This window comes from Pleurodeles waltl, chromosome 2_2 (genome assembly GCF_031143425.1).
Source record: "Pleurodeles waltl isolate 20211129_DDA chromosome 2_2, aPleWal1.hap1.20221129, whole genome shotgun sequence".
Classification (NCBI taxonomy): Eukaryota; Metazoa; Chordata; class Amphibia; order Caudata; family Salamandridae; genus Pleurodeles; species Pleurodeles waltl.
Genome location: NC_090439.1, coordinates 1,164,059,737 through 1,164,074,536, shown reverse-complemented (window position 1 = coordinate 1,164,074,536; position 14,800 = coordinate 1,164,059,737). Strand labels below are relative to the sequence as shown.

Genomic DNA, 14,800 nt, shown 5'->3' with positions numbered 1-14,800 from the left:
CAAACATCTGAGTGGCAAAGGGTAGGAGGTGGGGAATGCTGCTGCTGAGTCCTGAGACCAGGTCCATAGGCGAGGACTTGCTGTGCACATACTACGAGCGGGAGTTTATAGGAAAGCGTGATGGGGAAAACTAGGGCCGCCAGACCATCGTCGCAATGTGATTAGGAGGGAAACTCCACGATGTCATTGACAACCATGGCCCTACTGACTCTACAACACTTGGAGGCCACCCTACAATCGCACTAGGGACAATTTGAGAAAATACTGCAAGCTATAATGGACACCAAACTGCCCCTAGAGAATAGAATATACTCTGTTTACCAAGATGTTAATTTACTCAGAGCCGGCCACCGCAAATTATCACATAAGGTCACAGGTGGAGTCGACCATAAACTCCATGAATCCCACTGTTCTGGAACTGCAGGACCACATGAAACGACCAGACTCAGAAGTGAAAACCCTACACCGAAGAGTAGAGGATGCTGAAGGGAGATCTAGCCGTAATAATGTACGATTCATGGGATTCCCGGAGAAAGTGGAAGGTCAGAGCGCAGCACTTTTCCTAGAACGTTGGCTCACGAACACAGTACTGAAAGGGACAGTACCAAACTTTTTCTCCATAGAGCAGGCCCATAGGATTCCTGGAAGGCCCCTGCCCCAGGGTCACCTCCCCACCCACTTATAGCACATTTTCCTAATTACAGAGACAGGGACATGATACTGCAATGCTTCCAGAACCAAGGCCCTGAGCGAGAGATATGATTAATGGCCCAGACATCACCCTCGAAACAGAGGACGACCTCTAAGGTTGGTACCTAAATTACCCAAACTGAAACTGTCAAACAGGAAGGTGAGTTCACAACTCGTGGGGACACCTGTCAAGGGCTCCTAATTAAATGGATGTTAGATGATGGGGGTCTGCATCGGAACAGCCGCCGTACCCCACAATTTGACCTGGCAGCGGGATGAGGCACTCATGCCGGTAATAGAAAGTCACCCGTGCCAGGACTGTATGTGGTCTTATAGACAGAAGGAGCTGGGAATGGCTTTATCTTTGCTAACATTTCTCGTCTTACAGGGCCGAGACACAGGTCCACAATGGAAGCTACTACGTCTCCCCTGATGGTTTCCACATGGACAGCCCTTACCCACAACTGTTGTATGTTTTTTCTTTTGTCAGTATTGAGGGTACTTAAAGGTGTGCCCGTGGGTCGCCAGTTCTGGGGCTCAATGTTAATGTTGGGAGGGGGGGTGACACAAAGTATGTCCAAACAGGTTGCACTACAGTCAATTGCGATGATCATACAGGTGCATCACACAGAAATGACAGACACATAGGGGGTGATTCTCCGCCGCCCGCCGAAGTTCCCCCACCAAAATACTGCTCCGCGGTCGAAAGACCGCTGAGGGTATTTTGGGATTTGCCCTGGGCTGGCGGGCGGCCGCCAAAAGGCCGCCCGCCAGCCCAGGGCAAATCAACCTTCCAACGAGGACGCCGGCTCAGAATTGAGCCGGCGTAGTGGGAAGGTGCGACGGGTGCAGTGGCACCCGTCGCGTATTTCAGTGTCTGCATAGCAGACACTGAAATACTTTGTGGGGCCCTCTTACGGGGGCCCCTGCAGTGCCCATGCCATGGGCACTGCAGGGGCCCCCAGGGGCCCCGCGGCACCCCCTACCGCCATCTGTCTCCCGCCAGGAACAGGATGGCGGTAGGGGGTGTCAGAATCCCCGCGCTCCGCCGCCATGGAGGATTCTGCAGGGCAGCGGGAAACCGGCGGGAGACCGCCAGTTTCCCGCATCTGACCGCGGCCGAACCGCCGCGGTCAGAATGCCCTGCAGGGCACCGCCGTCTGTCGGCGGTGTTCCCGCCGACCCTGGCCCCGGCGGTCTCGGACCGCCGGGGTCAGAATGACCCCCATAGTGTAATCGGTGGGAACACACCAGGTTACGTAACGCCAAAAACCCTCTTAAATCATGGGTACCCACACTGCGAATAATACACAGCGCTATAATGTCTTATCATGGAACGTGCGTGGCATGGCCACACCAGCCAGGAGACACTGAATTCACTCATTCCTCAAACGTTATAATGCCCACTTCGCTATCTTACAGGAAACACACTTATTGGACAGTGAACTGCAGAAACTGAGGAAGCGTTAGTGAGGTCAGATATACGGTACCCCCACCTCAGCATATGCCAGGGGGTTACAATATGGATAGGACCAGGGGTGTCCTATGTTCAGCATACCCAGAGGGTGGACTTGGGGGACGATATGTTGTACTGGAGGATCAACTGGATGGAAGACCGCTATTGATTGTGGGGGTTTATGCTCCCAACTATGCTCAGGGTGAATTCTTCAAGGCTCTCACTACTGCCCTCCTTGGTGACCCACTGACTCCTGGCCTTTTGGGGGGTGACTTCAATTGTGTACCCAATGTGAAATTAGACCGTTCATCTCCTCCCCTAGATGGTGCAATAAGCAGAAGAACTTCTAATTAATTGGAATCCTGGGCTAATGATAACTGGCTGCATGATGTGGTGTATTGGCCATCCGACACGAAGGGAACACTCCTTCTACTCCCCAAGACACAACCTTCACAACTGGGTAGATTTAAATTGGGGAACCACCGCAATTGGCCACACAATAGCACACTCAGAATATCTTGCACAAACGATTTATGACCATTCCCCGCTGCTGCTCACTATACAGTGGGGTAAATTGCGCTCCACCATAACTACGTGGCGACTGCAAAACGAGGCACTATCAGACGCCCCATTCAGAGAGGAATTACCCAGCTGTATTGCACATTACTTGAGGTTAAATAATGGCTCCACTGCTCTGCAGGCCAAAGAATGGGATGCTCACAAGATAGTAGTAAGGGGCCACTGCCTATCGGCCACATGGGGAGTACACCGTGCACTGTGCAGGGAAGTCATCACACTGGAAAGGGACATGCAGGCTCTGGAAATAGATATCGTGAACCATAGATTGCCATTTGAGCACCTTTGTGATATGCGAAAACTATACGATGAGGTGGATTTGCGCCTACGGCGTCATGATTATCAATACCACCTAACTCGACTTCATGCTGAGGGTGACCGCTCTGGCCGACATGGCTAGTCCATGAAGAACGACAGCATACCCCGATAGGAACGATCAGGCTAGCTGATGGCACAATGGTTTCTTCCCAGGCTGCCATTAATGACGCCTTCAGAAATTATTAAACAAAGCTATACCAGGCACACTTGGCACATGACTCCCAACAGCTGGAGCTGTTCCTAAATGCGGCACCACTCGCAAAACTCTCCCCGCTTAACAGGGAGGCACTTGAGGAGTCCCTGCAATTGGAGGAAATCAAACTGGCTATCTCTCAAATAACCTGCAATAAAACAGCTGGCACGGACGGCCTACCAATAGAGTACTATGCCACATACTCAGCACATCTCACCAAACCCTTATTGTCTGTGTTTGAGGAGGCGTGGACCCGAGGGGAACTCCCGGGCTCGCAACAAGAAGCGATGATAGTAGGGCTACCCAAACCTGGCCGTAAACCAGATGTGAGATCTTACAGAACATTATCCCTCCTCAACCTTGACTGTAAGATACTAGGCAAGGTCCTTGCAAATAGACTTGCCCCCTTAACTCATTCCTTGGTTCACAGAGACCAAACTGGTTTCATACCGGGCCACAATACATTCCAATTATGCATTCTCCATGATACCCCAACCACAGCATACAACAGTGTAGCCTTGTCTCTAGATATAGGAAAGACATTTGACACTCTAAGCTGGTAATTCTTATGTGCTACACTAAGGCATATGGGGCTTGGACAGGGATTTGTGAGATGGGTGCAGACCTTATACGCCAAACCACTTGCCAGGGTGAAGACAGGGGTACTGATATCCAAGAGCTTTCCAATCAGCCGGGGAACCAGACATGGCTGCCCATTGTCACCCCTGTTGTTCGCGCTCGCGATGGAATCTCTCCTTGTTCATCTACGCATACGAGGTACGCAATGGGGGATCAGGAGGATGGGAATTCATCATATCGCTTTGTGCGGATGATGCATTGATCTACCTAGAAAACGGCAGGGATAGACTATCTGACGTGATGTCATTACTGGATACCTTTGGAACAATATCGTGCCTCCGGGTTTAACTGGTTCTAATCTTGCCTTTTCTCCCAAATTAAACTGCCAGCTTCCCTTAGGGACGCACTTCCTACCTATCGATTAGATTGGTGTATGGACTCCTTTAAATACCTGGGCATTCAAGTGTATCACAAGATGGATGCCTTGAGAGACAGTAACTTGGGCTGTGCGCTTCGATCAATGAGAGTATCACTCTATTTTCAGAGCTTGTTACTGCTCTTGCCCCTGGGTAGAGTGGCAGTAGCCAGCATGCTGCTCCTACCAAGGTTATTATACTACTTTTCAGCACTGCCCATAATCGTTCCCAAGAGTTTCTTATGAGAACTGAATAGTTTTCTGCTAGGACTTATATGGGACCGAGATAGACACTGAGTGGCACTTACAACCCTGCAGCGCCCACTTCAGGACGAGGGTCTTGGTGCACTAAATTTTGAACTTTACTATGACGCATCTCAATTACAGTGGCCTGTGCGTTGGTTGGGTGCTCCTGAGAATGCAGAAGCAGCATGGGTGCGGACATACCTGGGAGATAACCCCCTATACAATTGGCCATCAGAACATACACAAATGAGAACAGGAGACAATATTCTACTGAGAGCTGCTCATACAAGCTGGCGACGATACATACAGGGCAAAATGCCTTCCTCCCCATACTCACCCCTAATCCCGATTAGACAAATGCCGGGTGGTACACAATTGCCCAAATCTCATTCCATTACTTACTGGATAGAGGCAGGGATGGAGACGTAGAAGACTACTTTGAAGATGGCGCTGTAATGTCATTTGAAGCTATTATGGAATTTACCTCCCTGAGCCCATTTCCTCACTTATCATGCTATCTGCCATTTAAACAGAACAGCCTGGAGACAGGGGGATAAGCTCCTGCCCTTTACACATTGACAGTCATCGGCTCGAAAAAGGTAATAACTAGTCTGTATAGAGCATTATCGGGAACCGAAGTCACGCAGACAGAGGCTGCACTTAATAGATAGAATGCAAATCTCCCACAGCCCTTGACACCCAAAATGTGGGCGGAAGCTCTCCAACAGGTAAAGAGGGTATCCTGTAACCCTATACGTCGTTACACACAGTTCAGTTTTGTTCACCAGACATATTTATCTCCATACTGTATCCAAAGCATGTATCTTGCTTCGAACACTGGCTGTCCTTGCTGTGGGTTCCCTGCGGCCGGGTTTTACCATATGGCATGGGAATGCACCTTGCTATTGAAGGAAAGGCAGGTGATAGTGGCAGGTATCTCTGACATTAGGGACCACTCATTCACCCCCACTCCAGAGTCCTGCCTTCTGGGAATTCGCCCTAGACCCAAAAAGCACACACATATCCACAGGTTTGCTGATTTAGCATTCATCATGTACAAAAGATTAATTATTATGAGATGGAAAGCACCCATGCCTCCGGAGGTCTACAGCTGGCGCCACCTGACTATAAAATGGGCATGCACAGAATTGCACACGCTTCTATCCCTCTGCAACAGGGGCCAGCTGAGCACAGGCTATGACACATGGGATGTGCTAGTGACAAAACTCGAAGCCAAAAATGATAACCGCTACTGTGAAGAGTCCAACGGACTGCCTATTGAATTATGTATAGCTATCCCTTACTTACCCAGGCGGGTCCAGTCACAGCCAGTCTAATCACACTCCCGCAATAGGACACTGTGAAACCTTTCACTGTTGTCTATTTGACAGAACGCTTTATACTGATACTAACTGTACTCGAGGTGGGGGGTGGGGGGGGGGTTAGAGGGATAAGCTTGCCGAATTTGGGCCAGGAAGGAGCCCCGGAGGTGGGATGTTCTCTGTCCACTTATGTGCCAAGAAAGTTTGCAATGACAAGTGTTAATGTGTATATTATTGTTATTTACGTGGGGTCAACCAGCAAATGATATTGCTGTCTATGGCTAACAACACTTTGGGTGTCACTAGGGTAACGCAATATATGGTAATATTGTTATACATTATGTACAAAGATCTTTGGACAACGCTATTTTACTGTGATGTATAGCAAACCCTTTTCTGTAGTTGCTACAGTTAATATGTTTTGAAACTAATAAAACAGATTTAAAAACAAACTGGGTTTGAGCGCATGAGTAATTCTGCTGGATGTGTGGAGGGTTTAAACAATGCGCCTGGCTGTCTGTCATATACTGCTAATGGAATCTGGAGGGAGCAGGATGGCTCGGGGTGATTCCAGTGCCTGTTATCGGGGTTGGGATGGGCATATAGGCAGGAGAGTGCTTCTCGTTGCACAAAAGGAGGTAATGTCTGATATCTACCTCTTCATATAAACTTTGTTACTTGATTTTACTAGGGAGAAACTGTCATTCAAAACGTCACACTTCAGGTAGTAGAATGTCAGTCATACACATGCAATCTGAAAACTCGGCAGCTATGCAGACGCAGCATGGTTAAGACACAGGATGAGGGCAGAACACTGACCGCAGGGGCTAGAGGATCAGGAGCAGAGCAGGAACCTCAGGGTTCACAGGGTCACGAGACACCGACCTGAAGCCCTGAGCCCAGACCGGCGCCTTCTTCTCTGAACTCCCTGCAGTGCATCTAGAGCCGAGACAAAAGAGACATAGAGAGCGGACTGAACGAGGCACTGCACGAGTTTTCCCGTTTGAAGATGGCCGCCGCACAGGTCTCCGGGCGTCAGATGCTGCCATTGAAAGCTTCTCCCGGCTCCACCTTGGAACGGGACAGACAGTTCACCCCCCATACTGAAAGAGACGTTGATAGCTTCTCCCAGCGCCATTTCGGAACAGGGCTGTTCACCCTTCGAGTGAAAGATGCTGAGCCATTGAAAGCTACTTCCGGCGCCATCTTGGAACGGGACAGGCGCCCCTGACAGTAAAAGACGCTGACGCCTGCAGATAAACAAACACAGCGCGGCATGTGCATCTCTGCTGCCTGCTCAGAGCTCCCCTTCCACATCCAGCAGCAGAAGCACCGCCTCCTCGGGCCCCTGCCACCTCCCACGGGCCCCGGTGTCCCTTACATCTCAGGGGTTGCTGCTGGGCCCTTATTGCACCCCTCCCTGCACATGGACAGGAGCATCAGAGGGCTCCGAGGACCTCACCAGGCAGAAATAAATATTTTCAATGTACACATTTTGACATTATAGCTGCGAATACCCTTTATTATGAGTCGACATTTTAACTTAATCAGACGGGGCACTTTGTTAAGAAGCTTTTGTAATTTTTTTCACCGCAATTTAGAACAATGCAATATGTCACCTGGACAATTAATATGCCAATTAACATGAAAAAAGAGGATAAAATAATTTGATGTTATCTATTCAGCCAGCTAAGGAAACAACCTTGTTATAATTTGCATACTTAGCTATGGAGCAACTAAGGTTGCCACTGGACTTGTTTATACCACCATGACCGGTATTTTTATGGTTCTTGTTACAGTGAGTGTAAATGTTATTTTGATGAGGTGATTGAATATGTTTTGCAGTTTCCTGAATGAGAGGGTTGGGATGACAACTTTCCACTACTATAATCTCCAAAATAACCCCACCTAAACTCTTTCCTCTTCTACCGTTCCTAGCTCACCCCAAACCTCAGTTTACTTCTAAAATCTCTCAAACAACCCTACTAAATTCTATGACAGGACCGAAGGCTCTGATTCTATTTCAGGACCGGAGTCTTCGGATTATGCTTCTCTTTCAATGCTTTATTACTCACAGCAGCCAATCAAAAGAGAGTATCACAAAAACAAAACATATCTCAACATTCAATGTATTATGTCATTATCATAGAGACTGTACATCTATATAACCATATGAGGATAATGAACTCCCTCTTTCTCTGCTGCTGCCGCAGCCAGTTAAGTGTTTTCCCTCTTTACTATATTTACAGGCTTTGCGATTGAGCGCACGCTCGGCGTTTCATGCTGGCACCTTATTGTGGAGCGGGAGCATTCTACGAGGCTTCGCCCGTAGATAATTTCGGTCCTTCCAAACCCAGAGTACCGGCTAATTTTTACACGCGCGACCGTCCCTGCTTGTTTCCGCCCATTACCTTTCCTTTCAAAGGTTTTGGCAGTTTTACGAGCAGAATGATCGCGCGCTAGAGGCATTCTGCCCCTCCCTTGTTCATCTGTGCAGCATTTTGAGCCCTGAGCCGTGTACTCCCCCAAATTAGATTCCTTCAAGATATTTGAGCTCCCTGACGCCCTGGGACCACCTGATCGGCCCAGGGTTGGAAAATTTGCATAGGCTCTGCCTAGAGTGCTGCAGGCTGCTCCCTCCACGTTTTATATTCATATTGGTGCCCTATAGCCTGCTGGGGTTTCGCACTCCCCCTGACTGTAGTCTTGGACTACCCTTGATTTCAGTTACTCAGACTGACTACGATAATATGGCCCACTCATTTTCATATGAGGAGGAGGGATATTTTGGGGAAGATGCCCCATCTTTTGAAGAAAAATTGGTAGGTGCCCTAGACAATAGCATTCAGCTATCTGTGAATAAGGCTCTGGCTAAAGCCTTGGGACCCCTTACACAACACTTTGAGAGCTTCGCTCGCCAGAAGAGATGGTTTCCTCCCATTACACCTGCCGAAGATGCCCATAAAGACCAACCCTCTACCTCCAAGTGCAAATCTAAAGCAAAAAAATGGGCTAATTCAGAACTTTTCGATAAGTTAACTGCCTCCATCCAGAAGGAACATGGCTATATCTCTGCCAAGCTACAGGAGGCTCAGGATTCAGACCAGTCATCTGATCAATCCTCCCCGAAGATCTCTTCAGACTCTGAATCTGACTCTGCTCGGAGCGAGCTCCCTGGTCCTAGTAAACGCAAGAGGTCTGACAAGGCTAAGAACCCTGCTCCCAAGGCTCCCAGAGTTCTTAACTTTAATCCAGAAGACATTGTCCACCCTCGATCCTCTAGCTGGACCCCTCCCCTTGAAGTAGCTCTTTACATGCAGGAACACATTAGAGCTAGCTTCGACAAGGAGGTCAGGGCAAGACTTCGAGCAGAATGCCCTAGACCGGATCTGGATGGTAAGGTCACTGACATTCCTGATATTGACCCCACTATGGTTACGTTCATGAAAAAGTAGGCAAAGGACCCCAAGAAGGGTCTAGACCGAGCATGGAGATCTTGTCAAGACAAACCTCTTGACCTCTCTGGCCTGCTAGCAAAGATTTTGGAACTAGCATACATATCTAAAGAATTGAACACCCCCATTGACCCTGATGTTCTCATGAATTGGGCTCAACGATCTATTTGCCTCCTGGGTAATGCTAACGTTGCGATCTCGACAGAAAGAAGACGCTCTATTTTGATGCACATTGATCCCCAGCTCAATGAACTGGCATCCTCTGAAGCAGGTCAGGTAGCCCAAGGTCTCCTCTTTGGTGCTCCTTTCATTAAAGTTTTATATAAATTTGCAGCTACCTTCAATTCTGTGGACAAGGCAGAGTTATCTCTAAAAAAGGTTTTCAGAGATACTCTTTTTTAGAGGGCCGGACGTATGCGGGGTCGCTCGTCAGGCCTTTCCTACTATCAAGGCCCCAGACGCAAATCCTTCACCCCTGGTCGGGGGTACTACAGAGACCAACAAGCGGATGCCACCTTCTACCCCTCACGCCCCCGCGGAGGGAGAGCCCGCTTCCACAAGAACTTCTACAAATGACAACAAGGGTCCGCCCAAGATGCCTCCACTTCAGGTGAGACTCATTCCTTTCTCAGAAGTAATTCTTGGTGGCAGGGTCCAGACATGTCTTTTAGAATAGAAGAAAATAACCAGGGACCCTTGGGTATTGGAGACCATCCAGGGTTTCAAGCTGGAGTTTTATCAATCCCCTGTCCAACATTTTCGCCCTCCCCATTTTTCCCATCTCGACCAAGAGGCGCTATTTGCCTTTCAGATCCCCATCTTCCTGGTAGACAAGAAAGGCGGGGCTCAAGATTGGTTCTAAATCTCAAAGACTTCAATGCCTGGATAGTCTACAGGCATTTCAAAATGGAGGGAATCCATCTCCTAAGAGACATTCTACAAGAAGGAGATTGGATGGTTCGTCTAGATTTAAAGAACGCATACCTAAGCATTCCTATTTTTCCTCCCCATCATTTTCTTAAATTTTTCTGGATGAACCAATGCTTCGAGTTTCAGGTTCTCCCCTTTGGTCTTTCATCCGCTCCTTGGTGCTTTACCAAGGTGATGAGACCAGTAGTGGAAGCCCTGCGCGGCCGGGAAGTTCGCCTGATTGTCTATCTCGACAATCTGATAATTATGGCCCAAGATCCGATAGTCCTTCAAGATCACTTGACTTGGACAATCAACCTTCTTCAGAATCTGGGTTTCTTGATCAATCAACCCAAATCTTGCCTCCTTCCCTTTCAACAGATGGAATTCTTGGGATTCCAAATAGACTCCGGGAAAACCCTTTTGATTCTGCCTCCCCAGAAGATTCTCAATATAAAGAAAGAGTTGCGTCTTCTTTTATCCAAACAGAGAGTGTCCTTGAGGAGCTTAGCCCGGATGGTAGGTCTTTTATCCTCCTCGATTCAGGCTATTTTCCCAGGTCCCCTTCACTACAGGGCTCTTCAGCGTCTCAAGATTTCGCACCTTCAGAAGGGCCTTTCTTACTCAGACAAGGTTCCTCTATCGGAGGAGGCCCAATCAGAGATATTGTGGAGGCTGAATCATATGGAAGCCTGGAATTGCCGGGCAATATTCGTCTCCTCACCGGATGTGATTCTGGAGTCGGACGCCAGCAGATGGATTTGGGGAGCTTGTTGCGGTTCTCTGACCACAGGAGGTCGTTGGTCGGAGGAGGAACTTCACCTCCACATCAACTGTCTGGAACTGCTTGCCGGTTCCTTTGCGATACGAAGTCTGTCGCCCCTGAAGTCAGATTGTTGCATTCTTTGGAGAATGGACAACATATCTGCGGTCAAGTATGTGAACAAACTGGGTGGTACGAGATCTCAGATTCTTGCTCAGATTGCCAAAGAGTTTTGGCAATTCTGTCTTCAGCACATCATCTCAGTAATTGCGGAACACCTTCAGGGGAGTGAACAACACAGTGGCAGACTGGAACTCCAGATTCATGCGGGACGGCAGCGACTGGAGACTCCTCCCAGAGGTGTTTCTACATATACACCAGTTGTGGGGTCCGTTTTCCATAGACCTGTTCGCCTCAAGACTGAACCATCATCTCCCCCTATTTTTCAGTTGGAGACCATATCCGAAAGCAGCGGCCACGGATGCCTTCCTGCAGGACTGGTCCCTTCGTCCGGGATATGCCTTTCCCCCGTTCAGCATGATCCCTCGAGTTCTGTCCCAGGTTCACCGCCAGATAGTGGGAATCTCCCTGGTGACTCCCCTTTTGAAAACACAGGCCTGGTTTCCCCTAGCTCTGGAGTTATTGTGCGATTTTCCCCTTCTGATTCCACTGCAATACAATCTGTTGCTGGACCCTCTCGAGAATCCTCACCCTCTGATTGTGTCAGGCAAGTTACAACTGGTAGCGTGGAAACTTTCCAGAGACAATGCCTCCTGCCAGGCATTTCTGAACAAGCTTCAAACTTCATCCATCAGGCATGGTCACCCAGCACACATAAAAGTTATTCCTCTGCCTGGAAGCGATGGGTTCATTGGTGTGCGGAACGGGATTCAGATCCCTTTAAAATGGTTGTCAATCTCGTAGTTAATTTTCTAGCTTCCTTTGCAGCTTCAGGGCTAGCTTACAGATCTGTTAATAATGATAGATCTTCTATTTCGGCTGGTCACATTCTAGTCTCAGGTAAACGGATTGGTGAACACTTTGTAGTTTGCAAATAGATGAGAGGTATCCATCTTGCCAAACCTCCTCTTCCTCGTTACTCGTCTCTTTAGGATGTTAACATAGTTATGTAGTTTATTTCCTCTTGGCCCGATAATAGATTTTTGTCACGTAAACAACTTTCGGCCAAGCTCGCATTACTTCTGTGTCTTATATCTTGTAAAAGAGTATCGGATGTTAGAGCTCTGGATCTAGCTGGAAGGATGTTTTCTCCCTCCGGAGTTTCCTTTGCTATTTTCAGACGTACTAAGACCGGTACCTTCTCAGTTTCCTATCCAGCCTTTCCTCATAACCCCAAACTTTGTGTAGTTCAGTGCTTAAAAGCTTATGAGGCGGCTACAGAAGAGATCAGGAGAGACCCTGGAGGCCAACTTTTGATTGCTCTTCAAAAGCCTTTCAACCCTGTCTCGTCTGCTACTTTAGCAAGATGGATTAGATGGATTCTGGCTGAAGCTGGTATTGACGTTTCCATCTTTGGAGCACATTCTGTTCGCGGACCTATGGCTTCGAAATCATTCTCCTTGGGAGTTAGGTTAGATGATATTATGAGAGCAGCTGACTGGTCTGCTGAGTCGACATTCAAGACCTTCTATTACAAACCCATTTCAGATATACCATCAGTGGTGGTAAATCAGCTTTGAACTAGCACAATCCGAAGCCCCCGGTCCTGAAATAGAATAAAAAATGTTCTCGCTGACGCGTCAAGAATTTTTAGTTCTATTAAGGACACGGAGGCGAGGATTATCCCACCTGGATTACAGGAATAAACTATAATTTAAGAGTTGAGTATTTCAATCTTTTTATATTTATAGTCCTGTTTATTGCATCCCCTCCCCTTGCATATGTTGGCTATGATATTTATTGCTATGATATTGCCGTAGTCTATGACTGGTTATGTTTCATTTTCTCTTAGGTTTTGACCAGAAACAATGATGTGTTGGACACTCTCTGGATTCCTGAGACGTTTCTCCCCTGGATTCTGGGTTTTTGTTAGCCTCATGGTCCTTTGGATTTGCCAATTTGGATCCTTCCCTTTATAGACTTTTCTTGTTGACTTTATTGGTTCAGCATTCGCAAAGAAAGAGGAAATTCATTATCCTCGTATGGTTATATAGATGTACAATCTCTATGATAATGACGTAATACATTGAATATTGGGATATGTTTTGTTTTTGTGATACTCTCTTTTGATTGGCTGCTGTGAGTAATAAAGCATAGAAAGAGAAGCATAATCCTCGCCTCTGTGTCCTTAATAGAATTGAAAATTCTTGTCGCGTCAGCTAGAATTTCTTTTATTATGCTTCACTTTCTATGCTTTAATAACTTTCAGCAGCCAATAAGAAAGACTTTTCCATGAAATCCACAAATCCCATGAACCCACCATAACACCTGAATAACCATAGAGTCCAGCCCTATAAAACTTTCCTAACAAAACGTCTCTTTCTCTTTCTTTGCTGCTTTGCAGCCAGTTAAGTCATATATTTTTTTCTCAGCGCGATTCTTGTATTTAATTTTTTATTAAATTATTTACTTTGCCCGCTGTTCGCACACCACGGATTGCTATGTTATTGGTATTTCGTTCCTTCCCTAGATGCTCTGGGTGGCTTGCCACCCGCGTCCTGGTGGAGTGGGAGCTTTATACTGGGAGCTTTATACTGGGAGCTTGGACCGCGCGGCCTCGCCGCACAGTGCTATCTTTCTTTCCATGATGACCTCCGGGTGCGCGTGAGCTGGCGAACGTGTTCCTTTTTATTGAAAGGTTTTCCCGGGTCGCGCGACCCAGCTTCTTTCCAGCGCGTCTTGCCACGTGTGAGCCACTGTACCCCTCTAAGCACCTGGAGGCTATTTGAGATTACGGGGCCTCATAACCCCTTTTGCTCCCTTTGAACGCCCTAACAGACTGGCCAGTCAGGGTTGTAAAATCCAAAAAAGGCTTTTAGCCTAGAGCTGGTTAAGTGCTCCCTCCACTCTCTATTTTATCTACTACATTTGATTGGGGTCAGATATTTCCAGCTCCCCCTTTTAACCTCCCACTTTTGTCACAGTGGTGATTATAATATATTCCAGTTTACTCTGGGTTGAGCTCTTCATTGGCCAACCATGTATGAAGAATATCAAGAGGGGATGAGAATTATTATTTTAAGGAAACACACACCAATTCGCTTGAACAGGATCTTGTGCAGGCACTGGACGCAGGTGTGCGCCAGACCAATAATGATGCATTGGCTGAAGCTATTACCCCGTTAAAGCATCACCTTTACGGGTTTGCTCATCAACAAGGCTGGCTTCCCCCCGCCGGGGGCATTATTGAAGGGTCCACAAATTTACCATCTAAGGAATTTCACTCTGAAGCCTTCGAGAAACTTGCGGCTTCTTTAGCTAACAAGCACCCCTACAGTATGCCTGCAGACCCCCGCGCAGATGGATTATCAGATGAATCTGACACTACCTCTTCTCAAGGTTCATCCAAAGGTGATTCACATCCACCACGCAAGCGTAAAGCGAAAACCCATCATACCTCTAACAGTAAGCAGGCAAAACGTTTGACTTTTGAACCGGGAGAGATTATCCATCCCAGATCTACTGCTTGGATACCGCCCCCTGAAGTAACTGACTATGTTAAAAACCACATTAGACAAGAGTTCGATAAGGAGGTGCGCACACCCTTACATTCTGAATGTCCCAGAGCTGAGACTCCCGAAATAGATCCATCCATGGTGACTTACCTTAAGAAATATACGAAGGACCCTAAGAAGGGAATCGATAGAGCTTGGAAATCCTATCAGGATAAACTCTTAGACTTGTCAGGTCATTTGACT

At 47.6% G+C, this 14,800-nt stretch overlaps 1 pseudogene; it reads right to left on the bottom strand.

Moving 5' to 3' along the window:
* The window catches only part of LOC138278916 (zinc finger protein 850-like), a 104,664-nt pseudogene extending 97,926 nt beyond the window's left edge, over window positions 1-6,738 (bottom strand).
* Between the last annotated feature and the right edge of the window lie 8,062 nt (window positions 6,739-14,800).